Below are 19687 nucleotides of genomic sequence, written 5' to 3' on the forward strand. Positions count from 1 at the left end.
TATCTAAAAGAAACTAAAGTCCGTCCTCTTTCTGTAGCTTCTTACGAAATTGCAATCCTATGCTCAAAGAGAAAGTTATGACGATTTTCCGCAGGTCACCTGTTTGGAATGTAATTCAGGAGTCTGCAAAAAGACGAACTTCCTCAGATCATATCTCCGCAAATATAGTGCGAAAAGCTCTGAAATTTGGACCCAAGATTTAGTGCTAGGATTTCTCAAATTCGTTTTTTTTTTCACTTCTGAAACATTGCAGAAACAAAGTTATAGCGAAACTGCCATGATGACCTGTTTTGGAGCAGCGAAACCCTAGAATCCAAAGCTCTGATATCAAATGTTATGAAACCAACTCACAAAATGATGGAAAAGAGAGATCCACGCCTTCGAATTCAGACTCTTTGAGGGGGCAACCTCCTTTACATTACATAAATGAGCAATTCTTGGATGATACAAATGAAAAGACCTCCTTTCTATATATAGGAGTCTAAGGGGTTATAACATAATCAGAGCCGACATAACAATAATAATTTAAGGGCACAATAATAACAATAGTGGGCTTCTATGGGGCACAATAGTAACAATATGGGCACTACATGGGTACATCAATATAATAAGTGGGTTTTACTAATAACAATAAGGGGTTACACTAGTAGTATAGGGACCTAACACTATCTCCATACGAAGAAGTGCAAAGTGTCAAGTTCAACCACTAATATAAAAGGTTGAAGAAGTGCGGAGCTGGCTTTCATTATATAGAATGCGGAGGTGCGTAGGAAGCACATGCAAAGGTGGGAATAATGATAGATTGTGGATATGATTGCAAAAACAAAAAAAATATTGAATAACAATAAAATGTGGTCCTTGCACTATCTTGATCAATTAATTATAAATAAAAGCAAGAACTATGGTACATTCCAACTATTAATCTTGGTACTTTTCATTTTTCCTAACGTTAATTTTATGAACTAAAACATTATTTCAACTCACATAAAATTGTTTCTTTTATAGCCAAAATAATGGTAAATCAAACCTTCTTAATCTTATGAAGATAATTCTATTGTCAGATATAACAATAATATAATATTCAATAAAATGATATGACATTTTTTCAGGACTATGGGGTAACAATGGGAAAAAGTATGCATTTGTTAAAACAAATTGTGAAATTTTTGCTCATAATAGTTTGAGGATTTTTCCGTTAGTGCATTCTTTTGTCATAATTTTAAACTTATGGTAGTGTGTTTTAGATGACCCATACATTTTAGTATGGGAAAGCAAGGGGGTAAATTTATCCGAACTGTTGAGTTGCAACTTATTTTGCTTATTTTTTTTAATTTGGTATTGAGGCTTTATTTATCAAGTTTGGACTTGGGACATGTTGGTCATTACTTCATTTCCTCCTTGTACGCGTGGAGATACTTTGAAGTAGATATTAACATGTTGGAAGTAATGATTCCAGGTCATGTCTAGTTGTCATTAGGGGTTACGAGGAGTTAGTCTAAAAATTGGTGTTTCAAATGTATGAGTTGTAGCCTTGGTCTAGATGTGTCGAAGTCAGTAGTTTATGTCCTATATATATGTAACCTTTGTGATCAATAAAAATATCAAAGTGTGTGATTTTTGTTGTGTGAACAATCTCTCACTCTCTTTCTATTTTCTAGGATGGTATCAGAGTTGGTTCTGACCTGACTCCACTAGAGGACCACGAAGATGCAGAAATTTTGATAGTTGATCCTATGTAAATAATTATTTTAGGGTAAAGTGTGTGAGTGCTTGTTTTCTGACTGTTGCAGTGATGTTGTGTATGTTTTTTTTGTGTGAAAGCCATGTGAGTGTCCGACGGAGTTTTTGGACCTATGTACAATTTTATGAGGATCCACATTGTCCATGTTTACATGGTCAATTTGTGTTGGTGGATGGAAAAGGAGCGCTCACTAAAATTGGTGTGGCAGAGCTAGGAAAAAAGGCAAAAAAGAGCGAAGGATTATTTCAAATCAAGCGTTTGGATAGGAGATCGACCAGTCCACTATCCTTGATTTCCCATAACCTATCCATCACCTTCTCTATCATTCTTCCTCTGCATAAGTTATAGGAGACATATGAAAACCATCTCACCTCTTCTCCCTCGGAAGGATTATGGGTTCAAATAACCTTTTTTTTGTCTCGAACTAAGATACATCGCACTGCACGCAATCTCTTTAGGATCAGGAGCTTCAAGGATGGTTTCCAGTGCAATATTCTTGTCATTTCTATCATTCAACCTAAAGATCTAAAGGCTGAGAAGTTGAGAATACTGTGTAGGATATTAGAAAATAATAAAACCCTCATGCATCTATTCGAGCACTATCGCACAAAAGCTTCAAGTTGGGGGTTCATAGTCCATCACATAGATCCATGTCTGCACGTGGCAATCAAAATCAACCATTTTAGTGAATTAGGGATTGATCTGGGCTAGTTTTGTGTGAGAAGAATTAGACCGAGAGCTATAGATGAGGGCATTGTAACGTCCTCAAGTTGCAATTCTGTTTTGCGACAGGTGAGTGATGGACGAGTTGGGAGAATCGACGATGTAATGCGCATGAGTCATTGGCATGGTCAGGCAAGATGGGTGTGCCCTATGGGTGTGCTTAACTAAACTTCAGGTGAGAGTTGGCGATGGGAGCATGACGGGTGGGCGACGAGCTAGGTGGATGGAATGGCGAGTCGGGCGCGCGCCCAAATGGTGCGACGAGCTAGCTGGGCAAGGGGCAAGTTGACATGCGATGGGTCAGTCAAAAAATGACTATGTCATGGGCGCTCATACTTATATGGGTGGGCGGTCCCATGGGTGGGTGCCCCACACCAAAGTCGACGAGCTAACTTGGTGAAAAGGCGAAAGGTGGGTCGGCTTAGCCATTGGCTAAAGCACCCACTTAGGTGAGCCACCGTATAAGTAAGCGAGGCATTGGTGGGAGGAAGAAAAGCGAAGTGGATCATCTCATGGCTAAGAAGGTTTGCTTTGCGGTTTGGGTGCGAGCTGCCTTCGGTGGCAAGCTGGGATGAGCCCACATGACGGGCGGTGAAATCAAAATGCAAAAACAAGGCGAGTGGAGTTTGGAGAGTGGGAAAACTTGGCGGACGAGTCGCAGGTCACACCGTCGGGCAAATGATGAATGAAGGTTGAGCATGGAGACTTGGGCGTGGTGACCTAGTGTGGGTGGCCACCGAACTGTGTGACGAGCTGCAAAACGGTGGTTTGGGCAGCTATGAATGATGAGCTACTATGCAGTAGAGTCGTGCAACTCGAAACAGAGGTCATGGGCGATAAGTCGTGCAGGGCTAAATGACGAGCTGCGGGTGCAGTGATTCATGTGGAAAATCGAACGATGGGTTGTTTGGTGAAAAAATGATACGATGAATGAAGGGCATTTGGGTGAAACATCAAAGTTGCATGTCGTGCAAGGCTGAACGGTGCAGCGGCCGGGTTGGTGAACCGACCGAGCTGCATGACAGCGATTTTTGTCTAAGTGTAAAAATGTCGGTTGAGATCTTCTCCTGGTCACTTGTAATAAAACAAAAGTTAATCATAATTCTTACTTGCATATCATTGGACTGTGTCTCTTGCTGGTTATGTGTTTATTAATGTATTTCCGCACATTAATGTTTTAACATGGTAAATAAGATGAATGTTAGGCATAGTTTGGGAAACATGTTAACGAAGGAAAAAGTTTAGTGTTTGGTTGATGCTGCATGTTGTACAATTTACGAAAAAAGAATTGGGGGCATGACAGATGGTATCAGAGGAAATTGCAGAGACCAGGTATGTATGTAGTCTAAAGTTGTGTGTAGGAAATCTTGGATTCACAGCCTGGGTTTCTTGGACTTAGTGGTTCATGGCAAGACCATCCAAGCACTAGCAAACACAAGGGCCATGAACAACTTCATGATGACACCGTTAGCAAAAGAAGTTGGGCTGCAGATTTTTCTATCAGATGTGGAAGTTAAGGCAGTGAACTCAAGAGCTAGAGTGACAATATTGGCACACGAAGTGCTGGTGCAAATAAAAGACTGGAAAGGTTGGTTGGACTTCATGGTGATGGAGATGAACGATTTTGATGTGATATTGGGGCAAGATTTCTTGAAGGGAAATAGAGGAGTTATTGTCCCCTTCCGTAATGAGGTTATGCTGATTGGAGGATCACATACTTGGACTTTTCCTACTTATAAGAAAAGGAAGGAAGTCAAGATGTAGCATGTTTTTGCACTGAGTTTGGAGAAGGCTATGCGAGATTCAGACGCGGAGAGATATGCAACAGTTATCAGAGAGGTCAACAATGATGATGGAATGGGGACACCTATTCTAGTTGAGATTTCTGAGGTGCTGGCCAAGTATGCAGATTTGATGCTCGATGAGCTACCAGAGAAGCTTCGATCAAGGCGTGCGATAGACCAAACATTGAGCTAGAGCAAGGGAAACAACCTCTGGCTAAAGCTCCTTATCGGTTGTCAGCACCTGAGTTGGAGGAGTTGAAACGACAGTTAAAGGAGTTAACTGACGCAGGTTTCATCAGACCTTCAGGTCCCCCTATGGAGCTCCAGTATTGTTCCAATGGAAGAAATATACGAATGAGCTATCGATGTCCTGTGATTATCATGTTATCAACAAGATAATGATAAATAATAGATATCCTTTGCCATTAGCTGCAGATTGCTTCGATAAGATTACGAAAGCCTGAGCGTTTTCAAAACTCGATTTGAGGCATGGGTACTATCAGGTGCAGATAGCATAACGAGATGACAGGAAGACCACAATCGTGACAAGGTATGGAAGCTTTGAATTCCTTGTCATGCCATTTAGGTCGTGCAATTCTCCTGCTACGTTTTACACTTTGATGAATGATGTACTACGTCCATACTTCGATTCATTTGTGGTGGTGTACTTGGATGACATCATGGTGTATAGTGATAACATGGAGGATCATTAGAGGCACTTGGCTTTGGTGTTCGAGGTGCTGAAGAAGAGTCAGCTGTTCTTGAAGAAGTTGAAGTGTTTGTTTTTCGAAACCAAGATTTTGTTCCTTAGACACATTGTAGGTGAAGGGTACATATGGATGGAGCCAAATAGGGTGAAGGCGATTGAGGATTGGGTTGAACCAAAGAATTTCCATGATATGAGGGTGTTTTTGGGCATGACCAACTACCAACGAAAGTTTGTAGAGGGGTATTCCAAAGTAACCTTGTCACTGACATACCTTCTGAAGAAGGACAAGCGATGGAGTTGGATGGAGAAATGTAAATTGGCATTTGATGATTTTAAAAAGAAGATGGTTTCAACAATGATATTAAAGTTACAGGAATTCAAGTGACCGTTTGAGGTACACACAGATGCTTCAGATTTTTCCATAGGAGTGGTTCTTATGCAGGATGGGCATCCAGTGGCGTATGAGAGTCAAAAGTTTCAGGATAGAGAATGGAGGTATCTGGTTCATCAGAAGGAGATGACTGCGATCATCCATTGTTTGCAGGTATGGAGACATTACCTGATTGGGAAGCCTTTTGTTGTCAAGATTGACAACATTGCAATAAGTTATTTTGCATCACAACCAAAGCTGTCAATGAAGCAAGCTTGTTGGTAGGACTTCTTGGCAGAGTTCAAAATGACTATCGAGTACCATCCGGGTAGACTCAATGCGGTTGCACATGCCCTTAGCATGAAGGGACAACTAGCAGCATTGGAGGGGAAGGAAGACTGGGCAACACGAAGTAGGAGTCGAGTACAGATGACAGAAGAGATGCAGAATAAGCTCAAGGATAGCATTAAGACTGATACTCAAGCGCAGAATATAGTGAATCAGATAAAGGAGGGGAAGACATGAAATGGTTTTCTCCGAGATGGACTCTTGTTCTTTGGGAATTGACTCTATGTTTGAAATTCATCTAGACTTAGGAGGCACCTTTTGAAGGAATGCCATGATTCTCCATGGGCTAGCCACCCAGGGTAGCGTTGTTCCTTGGCGTTATTGGAGAGAGGATTCTTTTTTGAAAAGATGAGGGAGGATGTGGAGGAGTATGTACATACGTGCATCACTTGTCAATATGAAAAATCAGATACTAAGAGGCAGGGAGGTTTTTTGCAGCCTTTATCAATTCCAGAGAGACAATGAATGAGTGTCTTGATGGACTTCATCACTTAGTTACCACAGGTACGGGGGTATAATGGGATCATGGTCATGGTCGATCGTTTTTCCAAGTATGTTGTCTTTGTTCCAATAAAGATACCTTATGGAGCTAAGAAGACTGCGGAGTTGTTCTTCAAGAACATAGTGAAGTATTGGGGAATGCTATTGAGCATTTTGTCGGATCGAGATTCGCGATTTATAGGCAAATTTTGGACCACATTGTTCAAGATAGTTGGGACAAAATTTTTGATGAGTTCGAGTTACCATCCACAGATAGATGGGTAGATTGAACGAATCAACGCATTGCTACAGAACTACTTGAGACATTATGTGACGGTTGGTCAGAAAAATTGGCGTGAACTCTTGAATGTAGCTTAGTTTAGCTACAACATGTAGAAGAATTTTGCAATAGGGTATATAGTCCATTTGAGTTGGTGAATGGGAAGTTGTTAGGCGCTCCACACACAGTAGTGACAAGAGGTTTCTTGAGGAGTCCTCATGTGAAGAAGTTCATGAAGGCTTGGGATGAGACTTTAGAGTTAGCACGGTTGTGCTTGCACGAAGCTGCAAGAAGGATGAAGAAATGGGGAGATAAGGATAGGCGGGATGCACATTTTAGCATGGGAGATATGGTTTTTCTCAGGATCGCCGGACTTGAGTTTCAATCACCTAATGGGACTACAAGATCTTTGACGAGGAGGTATGAAGGACCATTTCGGGTAAATAAGTGAGTGGGGTGGTTGCTTATGAGTTGGAGCTTCCATGCCACATGCATATGAGACATCCTGCTTACCATATCAGTTAGCTGAAGAAGTGTTGACTTGATGTAAAACATCTAGATAGGGTGGAGCCACCAAGAGGACCAACCATGTTTGTTGATAGACCAAATCTTGTGTTGAAGAAGATTTTGGATCTTCGAACAACAAGGCTTGGGAGTAACATGAGACAGGAATTTCTCATTAGATGGAAGGATGCACCGGAGGAGGATAGCTGGGAAATGGAGGACTCATCTGGAGGTGGAAGAAGAAGATTGCGAAGTATGACAGGAAGTTGTGATGGATAGCCGGATTGTCGAGGATAGCAATAACTTTAGGTGCGGGAGAATTTAACACCCACCAATCGTTGGCATGGTCGAGTGAGATGGGCGCACACTCCGGGCACATTTAACCAAACTTTGGGTGAGAGTTAGCGACCGGTGCATGATGGGTGGGCAATGAGCCAAGCGGACGAAATGGAGAGGTGGGCGCGCGCCCGAAAGGTGCAACGAGCTGGCTGGGTGAGGGGAAAGTTGACACGCAATGGGTCATTCAAGAAATGACTAAGTGTCATGGGCGCTTAGACTTATATGGGTGGGCGGTCCCACGGGTGGGCATCCCACACCAAAGCGATGAGCTAACTTGGTGAAAAGGTGAAAGGTGGGTCGGTTTAGTCATCAACTGAAGCCCCTACTTAGGCGAGCCACCGTATAAGTAAGAGAGGCATTAGTGGGAGGAAGAAAAGCGAAGAAGTGGATCATATCATGAGTAAGAAGATTGGCTCTGTGGTTTGGGTGCGAGTTGCCTTTGTGGCAAGCTGGGATGACCCCGCACAATGAGCGGTGAAATCAAAATGCAGAAACAAGGCATGCAGAGTTTGGAGAGCGGGTGGGCTTGGTAGACGAGCCACAGGTCGCATCATTGGGCAAACGACAAATGGATGTTGAGCATAGAGACTTGGGCACAGGGACAATCTCTTGATCTCTTTCTATTTTCTAACATAATGAATGAAAACAGTGTCTAGGAAAGTGTCTGCGAGATTGTCTGCCATTTTCCCATTTGGTGGGGAGTATGCATCTCTCAAATTATAGTGTTGGAGTCTGCAGGACACATATCTTTGGGATACCATTGCAACTGGATGAATCATTTATTGAAGAGAGGCCTAGGTTAGCTCATAAGGTTAAGTGTATTCTAATTGACAAATAGTTCTATACACACCCCTTCTTTCATAATTCTGTTGGGATTTACTTTTGTGTATAAATCATTCATTCACCCTTTTTTTAATGACCCATGAGATAAAATTTGTGAACATCATGCTATGAACCTGGAGTGTGGAAATGAAGTAGTCATATTTAGAAATAGATCACCATTTTTATTGAATTTCTAGTCAGATAGAGAACTCTAATCTGAAAAAAATGACAACTGGCTTTCAAATCTCCTCCAACAAATTAAGGGCCTTTAGCTAGTTATTGACATGTGACATTCATATACATGTTTCTATAGTAACACCTCATCCAAATCAAACAATGTCTCCCCAAAATGGGGGATAAGGGCAAAGTAATGAGATGACTCAGGAGGATATTTGAGATATTATTCCACAAATGTTGCCAAATTTTGTATGTTTTCTAGCCTATAGATATAATAGCTTAAATAGAAAGGAACTCTAAATTTTTGGGATAATGGGAAATTTAGGAGTATATAAATATGTAAACAAAAATTTAATTTTTCCCCTATTTTGATGTACTTAATGCATCCACAACTCATAGTTTAGTATGTTGTCTAACAAATAGATGGAATGGTTTTTTATTTTGAGCATGTTTCTTGGCGAATTGTGTTCAAAATATGGTACAGAATTCTAAAAACCATAATTTTAAGTTTCTTAACAATGAAATATTGAGAGCCTCATAGATTTTTTAGGTTGCTAAATTCATTTACGCATTTTAAGTAGTAAAAAATCACAATCTCACTATAAATTGTATTACTAGATTTCGACAAAATAAACCGTTCCATCTATTAATTAAATTATTTTTATATTTTATTCTATAAATATTTTCATTCTCATTTAAAAAAAACATCAATAAAATTATATATTTAATATACCTTTTTTCTTTCAAAAGTATTTTGTATTGTGCACAGCTATTGCACCTCTTGTTAAAAAGTGGAACGACAAATTAGAATGAAACTTACAAACTAAAACTAGTAGCTCATAGGTGATCCAAGCTACACCTAGATACTGCCCAAGAAGTACCACCCTATTCCATTTATCATACAATCATCAACACATAAGTTTACATTGAATTTAAGGAGATCAAAACTATCTCCTATAAAATAGGAACTATGTCTAAACTAAGAGACACACACAACCATGAAACAAAATTTCTCCATTATTTTCAAATCTCCCCTTTAATGGAGCAAGGATTCACTTGCACACCTAACAACTCCTTAAACAATTCAAATTTAATCTTCCCAAGAGGGTTGGTGAAGATATCAGCTGCATTTTCATAGGTGTTACAATATTCGAGAAAAAACTCTCTGGATTGAACCTTTTCTCTAACAAGATGAAATTGAGTATCTATATGTTTTGCGTGTTTATGAAAAACATGATTATTTTCTAGCTTGATTGAACATTGGCTATCATATTTAATCACCATAGCATCCTTCTTGTCTTCTCTTGCATCATGAAGATTTCTTCTCAGCCAAATTACTTCACAAGTGGATGCACATACACTTTGATACTCTACTTCTGCTGATGATAAGGATACAATAATATGATTTTTACTACTCCAAGAAATGACCTTGCACACAATATTCAAATCATACCCTATTATAGATATTCTTTTGTCCATATTTCCAGCCCAATTTTAATTTGAATAGCCTGTCAGTTTAACATCAAAAGAATCGGTATATTTAATGCAAAAATTTATGTTTCCTTTAAGATACCTTAGGACACATTTTATTTCCATCCAATGAATTTCAAGAGGTTTTGTCATAAACTGACTCAACACACTAACTGAATATGCTAATCCAGATCTGGTTGTAGTCCAATAAATCAAACTTCAAACCAGTTGTTTGTACAACATAGCATCCACCTCTTTAGAACTGTCATCACTTTGAAATTTAACATTTTGTTTTATAGGCACTAAAGAAACTTTACACTGATCCATTATGAATTTATTCAATAATTCCCTGCCATACTTTCCTTGAGTAACAAAATTATGGCCAGTATCCCTCTATACTTCATGACCCAAACAATAACATAGCTCTCCAAGGTCCTTCATTTCAAATACCTGTGACGTCTGCACCTTAATTTCTTCAACCAATTCATCAGAATTTAGACTAACAATTAAATCATCAACATATAAGGAAATAAGCACAATCTGCCCCTTTGAGTCAAATGTGGTATACCAATTTGGATCATTTTTACTTCTCTTATAAGCATGTTGTAAGAAGAAAGAGTTTATTTTAATTTTTCTCATACCAAGATCTGGGAACATGTTTCAACCCATACAAATCCTTCTTTAATTGGCAAACCAAGTATTCCTAGCCCTTTCCAACAAACCCTCTTGGTTGTATACAAGGGGGAGTTGTATGATAACACCAATATTTGCTTGAAGTGGATGAACGTAGCGAAGGTGAGTTCTAGGCAGAGATCACTATCCAACGCTCAAGACTTGTAACCCAAAAGCACTTAGGAATTTGTTTGGAAATCTCTGGTGAACTTGATGCACATTTATACTTTTGCTCATCCTTCCGTCTTTCTTTTCCATATTGATTGGGATTCATTGCCTCCTTGGGCTTTGGATGTGGAGGAGGAGAACCACAAGGTTTACAGTCTTTCCATGAACTTGAACTCTGGAACTCCAGATTGTTCCAGTTGGGTTGTTTTTCTCGTCTGGTTGAATCCCTTAAACCGTTGGGATTTTTCTATTGACTCTGATCTCTACTCTCTTGGGAGGTGCCATATTTTCATTCGTGTTCATTCATAGAAGGTCCTTGGATTGCTCATCGGTTCTCCTTTGTATTTTTATTTTCAAAATGGATCTTACAAGCTTCGCATATGTTTGTGGTGTGCATGGATGATTAGTGTTGAAGTGTTGAAATACCTATTGTGGACCAAAAAATTTGAAGCTTCTTATTCTTGTTTCTCTGTAGATTATGTGGTTCTAATTACATGAAATCCTCCATTAGGAGCCAAATGTTTTTATGGTGCATCTTCGATCCAAATCTTGGGGGGAGGGCCCAAAATCTAAAAAATTGAAATGCGAGAAGAAAAGAGGGGAATACACAATAACAAAACCACAAAGATTTTTTTTTTCTTTTAAACAGATAATAACTATAAAGGCTACATTGTGGTGGGGAATCTACCCTTTTATAAAATTTGATTTTTTACTTATAGTCTTTTTTGGTCACAATACCACAGGAAAAATCCATGGGTGGGTAAAAACCATAATTTTAAGTTTCTTAACTATGAAATATTGAGAGCCTCATAGATTTTTAAGGCTACTAAATTCATTTACGCATTTTAAGTAGTAAAAAATCACAATCTCACTATAAATTATATTACTAGATTTCGACAAAATAAACAATTGCATCTATTAACTAAATTATTTTTATATTTTATTCTATAAATATTTTCATTCTCGTTTAAAAAAACATCAATAAAATTATATATTTAATATAGCTTTTTTCTTTCAAAAGTATTTTGTATTGTGCACAGCTATTGCACCTCTTGTTAAATAGTGGAAAGACAAATTAGAATGAAACCTACAAACTAAAACTAGTAGCTCATAGGTGATCCAAGCTACACCTAGATACTGCCCAAGAAGTACCACCCTATTCCATTTATCATACAATCATAAATAAATAAGTTTACATTGAATTTAAGGAGATCAAAACTATCTCCTAGAAAATAGGAACTATGTCTAAACTAAGAGACACACACAACCATGAAACAAAACTTCTCCATTATTCTCAAATCTCCCCTTTAATGGAGCAAGGATTCACTTGCACACCTAACATCTCCTTAAACAATTCAAATTTAATCTTCCCAAGAGGTTTGGTGAAGATATTAGCTGCATTTTCACAGGTGTTACAATATTCAAGAAAAAACTCTCTGGATTGAACCTTTTCTCTAACAAAATGAAATTGAGTATCTATATGCTTTGCGTGTTTATGAAAAACATGATTATTTTCTAGCTTGATTGAACATTGGCTATCATATTTAATCACGATAGCATCCTTTTTGTCTTCTCTTGCATCATGAAGAATTCTTCTCAACCAAATTACTTCACAAGTGGATGCACATACACTTTGATACTCTACTTCTGCTGACGATAAGGATATAATAATATGATTTTTACTACTCCAAGAAATGACCCTGCACACAATATTCAAATCATACCCTATTATAGATATTCTTTCGTCCATATTTCCAGCCCAACTTTAATCTGAATAGCCTGTCAGTTTAACATCAAAAGAATCGGTATATTTAATGCCAAAATTTATGTTTCCTTTAAGATGCCTTAGGACACATTTTATTTCCATCCAGTGAATTTCAAGACATTTTGTCATAAACTGACTCAACACACTAACTGAATATGCTAAGCCAGATCTGGTTGTAGTCCAAGAAATCAAACTTCAAACCAGTTGTTTGTGTAACATAGCATCCACCTCTTTAGAACCGTCACCACTTTGTAATTTAAAATTTTCTTTTATAGGCACTAAAGAAACTTTACACTGATCCATTATGAATTTCTTCAACAATTCCCTGACATAATTTCCTTGAGTAACAAAATTATGGCCAATATCCCTCTATACTTCAAGACCCAAACAATAACATAGTTCTCCAAGGTCCTTCATTTCAAATACCTATGACATCTGCACCTCAATTTCTTCAACCAATTCATCAGAATTTAGACTAACAACTAAATCATCAACATATAAGGAAATAAGCATAATCTGCCCCTTTGAGTCAAATGTGGTATACCAGTTTGGATCTTTTTTACTTCTCTTATAACCATGTTGTAAGAAGAAAGAGTCTATTTTAATTTTTCTCATACCAAGATCTGGGAACATGTTTCAACCCATACAATCCTTCTTTAATTGGCAAACCAAGTGTTCCTGGCCCTTTCCAACAAACCCTCTTGGTTGTATACAAGGGGGAGTTGTACGATAACACCAATATTTGCTTGAAGTGAATGAACATAGCGAAGGTGAGTTCTAGGCAGAGATCACTATCCAACGCTCAAGACTTGTAACCCCAAAGCACTTAGGAATTTGTTTGGAAATCTCTGGTGAACTTGATGCACATTTATACTTTTGCTCATCCTTCTGTCTTTCTTTTCCATCTTGATTGGGATTCATTGTCTCCTTGGGCTTTGGATGTGGAGGAGGAGAACCACAAGGTTTACAGTCTTTCCATGAACTTGAACTCTGGAACTCCAGATTGTTCCAGTTGGGTTGTTTTTCTCATCTGGTTGAATCCCTTAAACCGTTGGGATTTTTCTATTGACGTTGATCTCTACTCTCTTGGGAGGTGCCATATTTTCATTCATGTTCATTCATAGAAGGTCCTTGGATTGCTCATTGGTTCTCGTTTGTATTTTTATTTTCAAAATGGATCTTCCAAGCTTCGCATATGTTTGTGGTGTGCATGGATGATTAGTGTTGAAGTGTTGAAATACCTATTGTGGCCCAAAAAATTTGAAGCTTCTTATTCTTGTTTCTATGCAGATTATGTGGTTCTAATTACATGAAATCCTCCATTAGGAGCCAAATGTTTTTATGGTGCATCTTCGATCCAAATCTTGGGGGGAGGCCCCCAAAATCTAAAAAATTGAAATGCCAAAAAAAAAGAGCGGAATACACAATAACAAAACCACAAAGATTTTTTTTTTCTTTTAAACAGATAATAACTATAAAGGCTACATTGTGGTGAGGAATCTACCCTTTTATAAAATTTGATTTTTTACTTATAGCCTTTTTTGGTCACAATACCACAGGAAAAATCCATGGGTGGGTAAAAACCATAATTTTAAGTTTCTTAACTATGAAAGGTTGAGAGCATCATAGATTTTTTAGGCTGCTAAATTCATTTACGCATTTTAAGTAGTAAAAAATCACAATCTCGCTATAAATTGTATTACTAGATTTCGACAAAATAAACCGTTCCATCTATTAATTAAATTATTTTTATATTTTATTCTATAAATATTTTCATTCTCGTTTAAAAAAAACATCAATAAAATTATATATTTATTATACCTTTTTTCTTTCAAAAGTATTTTGTATTGTGCACAGCTATTGCACCTCTTGTTAAAAAGTGGAAAGACAAATTAGAATGAAACTTACAAACTAAAACTAGTAGCTCATAGGTGATCCAAGCTACACCTAGATATTGCCCAAGAAATACCACCCTATTCCATTTATCATACAATCATAAATAAATAAGTTTACATTGAATTTAAGGAGATCAAAACTATCTCCTAGAAAATAGGAACTATGTCTAAACTAAGAGACACACAGAACCATGAAACAAAACTTCTCCATTATTTTCAAATCTCCGCTTTAATGGAGCAAGGTTTCACTTGCACACCTAACATCTCCTTAAACAATTCAAATTTAATCTTCCCAAGAGGCTTGGTGAAGATATTAGCTACATTTTCACATGTGTTACAATATTCAAGAAAAAACTCTCTCGATTGAACTTTTTCTCTAACAAAATGAAATTGAGTATCTATATGTTTTGCGTGTTTATGAAAAATATGATTATTTTCTAGCTTGATTGAACGTTGGCTATCATATTTAATCACCATAGCATCCTTTTTGTCTTCTCTTGGATCATGAAGAATTCTTCTCAACCAAATTACTTCACAAGTAGATGCACATACACTTTGATACTCTACTTCTGCTAACGATAAGGATACAATAATATGATTTTTACTACTCCAATAAATGACCCTGCACACAATATTCAAATCATACCCTATTATAGATATTCTTTTGTCCATATTTCCAGCCCAATTTTAATCTGAATAGCCTGTCAGTTTAACATCAAAAGAATCGGTATATTTAATGCCAAAATTTATGTTTCCTTTAAGATACCTTAGGACACATTTTATTTCCATCCAATGAATTTCAAGAGGTTTTGTCATAAACTGACTCAACTCACTAACTGAATATGCTAAGCCAGATCTGGTTGTAGTCCAATAAATCAAACTTCAAACCAGTTGTTTGTACAACATAGCATCCACCTCTTTAGAACCGTCATCACCTTGAAATTTAACATTTTGCTTTATAGGCACTAAAGAAACTTTACACTGATCCATTATGAATTTCTTCAACAATTCCCTGCCATACTTTCCTTGAGTAACAAAATTATGGCCAGTATCCCTCTATACTTCAAGACCCAAACAATAACATAGTTCTCCAAGATCCTTCATTTCAAATACTTGTGACATATGCACCTTAATTTCTTCAACCAATTCATCAGAATTTAGACTAACAATTAAATCATCAACATATAAGGAAATAAGCACAATTTGCCCCTTTGAGTCAAATGTGGTATACCAATTTGGATCATTTTTACTTCTCTTATAACCATGTTGTAAGAAGAAAGAGTCTATTTTAATTTTTCTCATACCAAGATTTGGGAACATGTTTCAACCCATACAAATCCTTCTTTAATTGGCAAACCAAGTGTTCCTGGCCCTTTCCAACAAACCCTCTTGGTTGTATACAAGGGGGAGTTGTACAATAACACCAATATTTTCTTGAAGTGGATGAACGTAGCGAAGGTGAGTTCTAGGCAGAGATCACTATCCAACGCTCAAGACTTGTAACCCCAAAGCACTTAGGAATTTGTTTGGAAATCTCTGGTGAACTTGATGCACATTTATACTTTTGCTCATCCTTCCGTCTTTCTTTTCCATATTGATTGGGATTCATTGTCTCCTTGGGCTTTGGATGTGGAGGAGGAGAGCCACAAGGTTTACAGTCTTTCCATGAACTTGAACTCTGGAACTCCAGATTGTTCCAGTTGGGTTGTTTTTCTCGTCTGGTTGAATCCCTTAAACCATTGGGATTTTTCTATTGACGCTGATCTCTACTCTCTTGGGAGGTACCATATTTTCATTCTTGTTCGTTCATAGAAGGTCTGTGGACTGCTCATTGGTTCTCCTTTGTATTTTTATTTTCAAAATGGATCTTCAGAGCTTCGCATATGTTTGTAGTGTGCATGGATGATTAGTGTTGAAGTGTTGAAATACCTATTGTGGCCCAAAAAATTTGAAGCTTCTTATTCTTGTTTCTATGCAGATTATGTGGTTCTAATTACATGAAATCCTCCATTAGGAGCCAAATGTTTTTATGGTGCATCTTCGATCCATATCTTGGGGAGAGGCCCCAAAAATCTAAAAAATTGAAATGCCAGAAGAAAAGAGGGGAATACACAATAACAAAACCTCAAAGATGTTTTTTTTCTTTTAAACAGATAATAACTTTAAAGGCTACATTGTGGTGGGGAATCTACGCTTTTATAAAATTTGATTTTTTACTTATAGTTTTTTTTTGTCACAATACCACAGGAAAAATCCATGGGTGGGTAAATACCATGGGCGAATGTCACTTACAATACCATGGGTAAATTCCATGAGTGGATAAATACCATGGGAGGATGAATACCAAGGGTCGATGTCAGTTACAGTACCATTGGAAAATACCATGGGTGGATGCCACTTACAATATCACGGGTGCATAAATACGATGGGTGGACGAATACCATGTGTGGATGCCACTTACAATACCATGGGTGAATGAATACTATGGGTGGATTCAATTTTCCATTCGAATCAATCTTATTAACTACGTCGAAGGCATAGAAGACAGAAGACAACTAATTATTGTATAACAATGCACTGTTTTGTGGATATTCTCTGATTTTTAAATCTAAGCCTATTTATAAACATGAGGTAAAATGTTGGAGAAATTGAAAAACTAGGAGTTAGATCATTTGTAAGCGGTATCATTACAGTTGTATTTGGATCCACGGGATTCCTCGATCGATATGTTGTGCAACATCTTGCTAAGACAGGTTCTCAAGGTTGTTTAGTTTAGATAACTTGAAGATGCTCAGGTAGCTCGAAATTGTTTGTCGAATCATAAAGGTGTGAGAGGTGTCTGATCAAGTTGGAATGTAGGAGTTTGCGGATGATGTTGATGATTTTTATGATGAGTATGTCATGTCATGGTATTTTTGGTTATTATTGAAGTGACATTATCCTGAGCAACTATTGTCATAATTCTGAGGGTGTGTTGGAACTAGTCATTCCAATAATACACAAATTTGCAGGATAATTATTAAATACAAGATATGATGAAGACATGACACTAAATATGGCATCAGAAGAAGATGGTGATGGGAGCATCATCAAATATTAAAGGATGATGGATAGCTAAGTGAATTTTTGTGTGAGTTTGTGGAATAGACACATGATGATGGTGTATTATGTGTCACATACATTTATTTGTAAGAAAGCCTAGGATGTTTTGTAGTGGTCTTTGTAAAGTATATACCTGGTAACTGCAAGAGTTGGACTGTGTAATGGAATCTTGATGAGGCATGTGTATCCCCATAAAGGTCCTGGTAATATTAAAACCACTATGTAATTGTAGGTTTGTGGTAAGCTAGAAACGATATTACAATGTAGGTTTGTGGTAAGCCATAAACCATGTGTGAGAGTGAAGTTGACAAGGTTCTTGTAGGCATGGTTTAGGGTGAGACAAGAAAACTCTGGGCATGGTTTAGGGTGAGCCAAGAAAACCCCGGGTAGGTTTGAGGGTAAGCCGATAAAACCCAGAGCATGGTTATGGGTAACCCAAGAAAACCCATGATGATGCTGATGGAGGGAGTTGGTAGGTACAAGAAGAAGTATTCAATTATAACGGCTGATAGAACCATGTATGTGAACGACATCCTAGTAGACTGTCAGTTGAGAATACTGTGTAGGATATTAGAAAATAATAAAACCCTCATGCATCTATTCGAGCACTATCGCACAAAAGCTTCAAGTTGGGGGTTCATAGTCCATCACATAGATCCATGTCTGCACGTGGCAATCAAAATCAACCATTTTAGTGAATTAGGGATTGATCTGGGCTAGTTTTGTGTGAGAAGAATTAGACCGAGAGCTATAGATGGGGGCATTGTAACGTCCTCAAGTTGCAATTCTGTTTTGCGACGGGTGAGTGATGGACGAGTTGGGAGAATCGACGATGTAATGCGCATGAGTCATTGGCATGGTCAGACAAGACGGGTGTGCCCTATGGGTGTGCTTAACTAAACTTCAGGTGAGAGTTGGCGATGGGAGCATGACGGGTGGGCGACGAGCTGGGTGGATGGAATGGTGAGTCGGGCGCGCGCCCAAATGGTGCGACGAGCTAGCTGGGCAAGGGGCAAGTTGACATGCGATGGGTCAGTCAAAAAATGACTATGTCATGGGCGCTCATACTTATATGGGTGGGCGGTCCCATGGGTGGGTGCCCCACACCAAAGTCGACGAGCTAACTTGGTGAAAAGGCGAAAGGTGGGTCGGCTTAGCCATTGGCTAAAGCACCCACTTAGGTGAGCCACCGTATAAGTAAGCGAGGCATTGGTGGGAGGAAGAAAAGCGAAGTGGATCATCTCATGGCTAAGAAGGTTTGCTCTGTGGTTTGGGTGCGAGCTGCCTTCGGTGGCAAGCTGGGATGAGCCCACATGACGGGCGGTGAAATCAAAATGCAAAAACAAGGCGAGTGGAGTTTGGAGAGTGGGAAAACTTGGCGGACGAGTCGCAGGTCACACCGTCGGGCAAATGATGAATGAAGGTTGAGCATGGAGACTTGGGCGTGGTGACCTAGTGTGGGTGGCCACCGAACTGTGTGACGAGCTGCAAAACGGTGGTTTGGGCAGCTATGAATGATGAGCTACTATGCAGTAGAGTCGTGCAGCTCGAAACAGAGGTCATGGGCGATAAGTCGTGCAGGGCTAAATGACGAGCTGCGGGTGCAGTGATTCATGTGGAAAATCGAACGATGGGTTGTTTGGTGAAAAAATGATACGATGAATGAAGGGCATTTGGGTGAAACATCAAAGTTGCATGTCGTGCAAGGCTGAACGGTGCAGCGACCGGGTTGGTGAACCTACCGAGCTGCATGACAGCGATTTTTGTCTAAGTGTAAAAATGTCGGTTGAGATCTTCTCCTGGTCACTTGTAATAAAACAAAATTTAATCATAATTCTTACTTGCATATCATTGGACTGTGTCTCTTGCTGGTTATGTGTTTATTAATGTATTTCTGCAGATTAATGTTTTAACATGGTAAATAAGATGAATGTTAGGCATAGTTTGGGAAACATGTTAACGAAGGAAAAAGTTTAGTGTTTGGTTGATGCTGCATGTTGTACAATTTACGAAAAAAGAATTGTGGGCATGACAGATGGTATCAGAGGAAATTGCAGAGACCAGGTATGTATGTAGTCTAAAGTTGTGTGTAGGAAATCTTGGATTCACAGCCTGGGTTTCTTGGACTTAGTGGTTCATGGCAAGACCATCCAAGCACTAGCAAACACAAGGGCCATGAACAACTTCATGATGACACCGTTAGCAAAAGAAGTTGGGCTGCAGATTTTTCTATCAGATGTGGAAGTTAAGGCAGTGAACTCAAGAGCTAGAGTGACAATATTGGCACACGAAGTGCTGGTGCAAATAAAAGACTGGAAAGGTTGGTTGGACTTCATGG

The sequence above is a fragment of the Pinus tabuliformis genome, chromosome 9 (genome assembly GCF_031772625.1).
Source record: "Pinus tabuliformis cultivar Carrire ecotype Pingquan chromosome 9, CPIR1, whole genome shotgun sequence".
NCBI lineage: Eukaryota > Viridiplantae > Streptophyta > Pinopsida > Pinales > Pinaceae > Pinus > Pinus tabuliformis.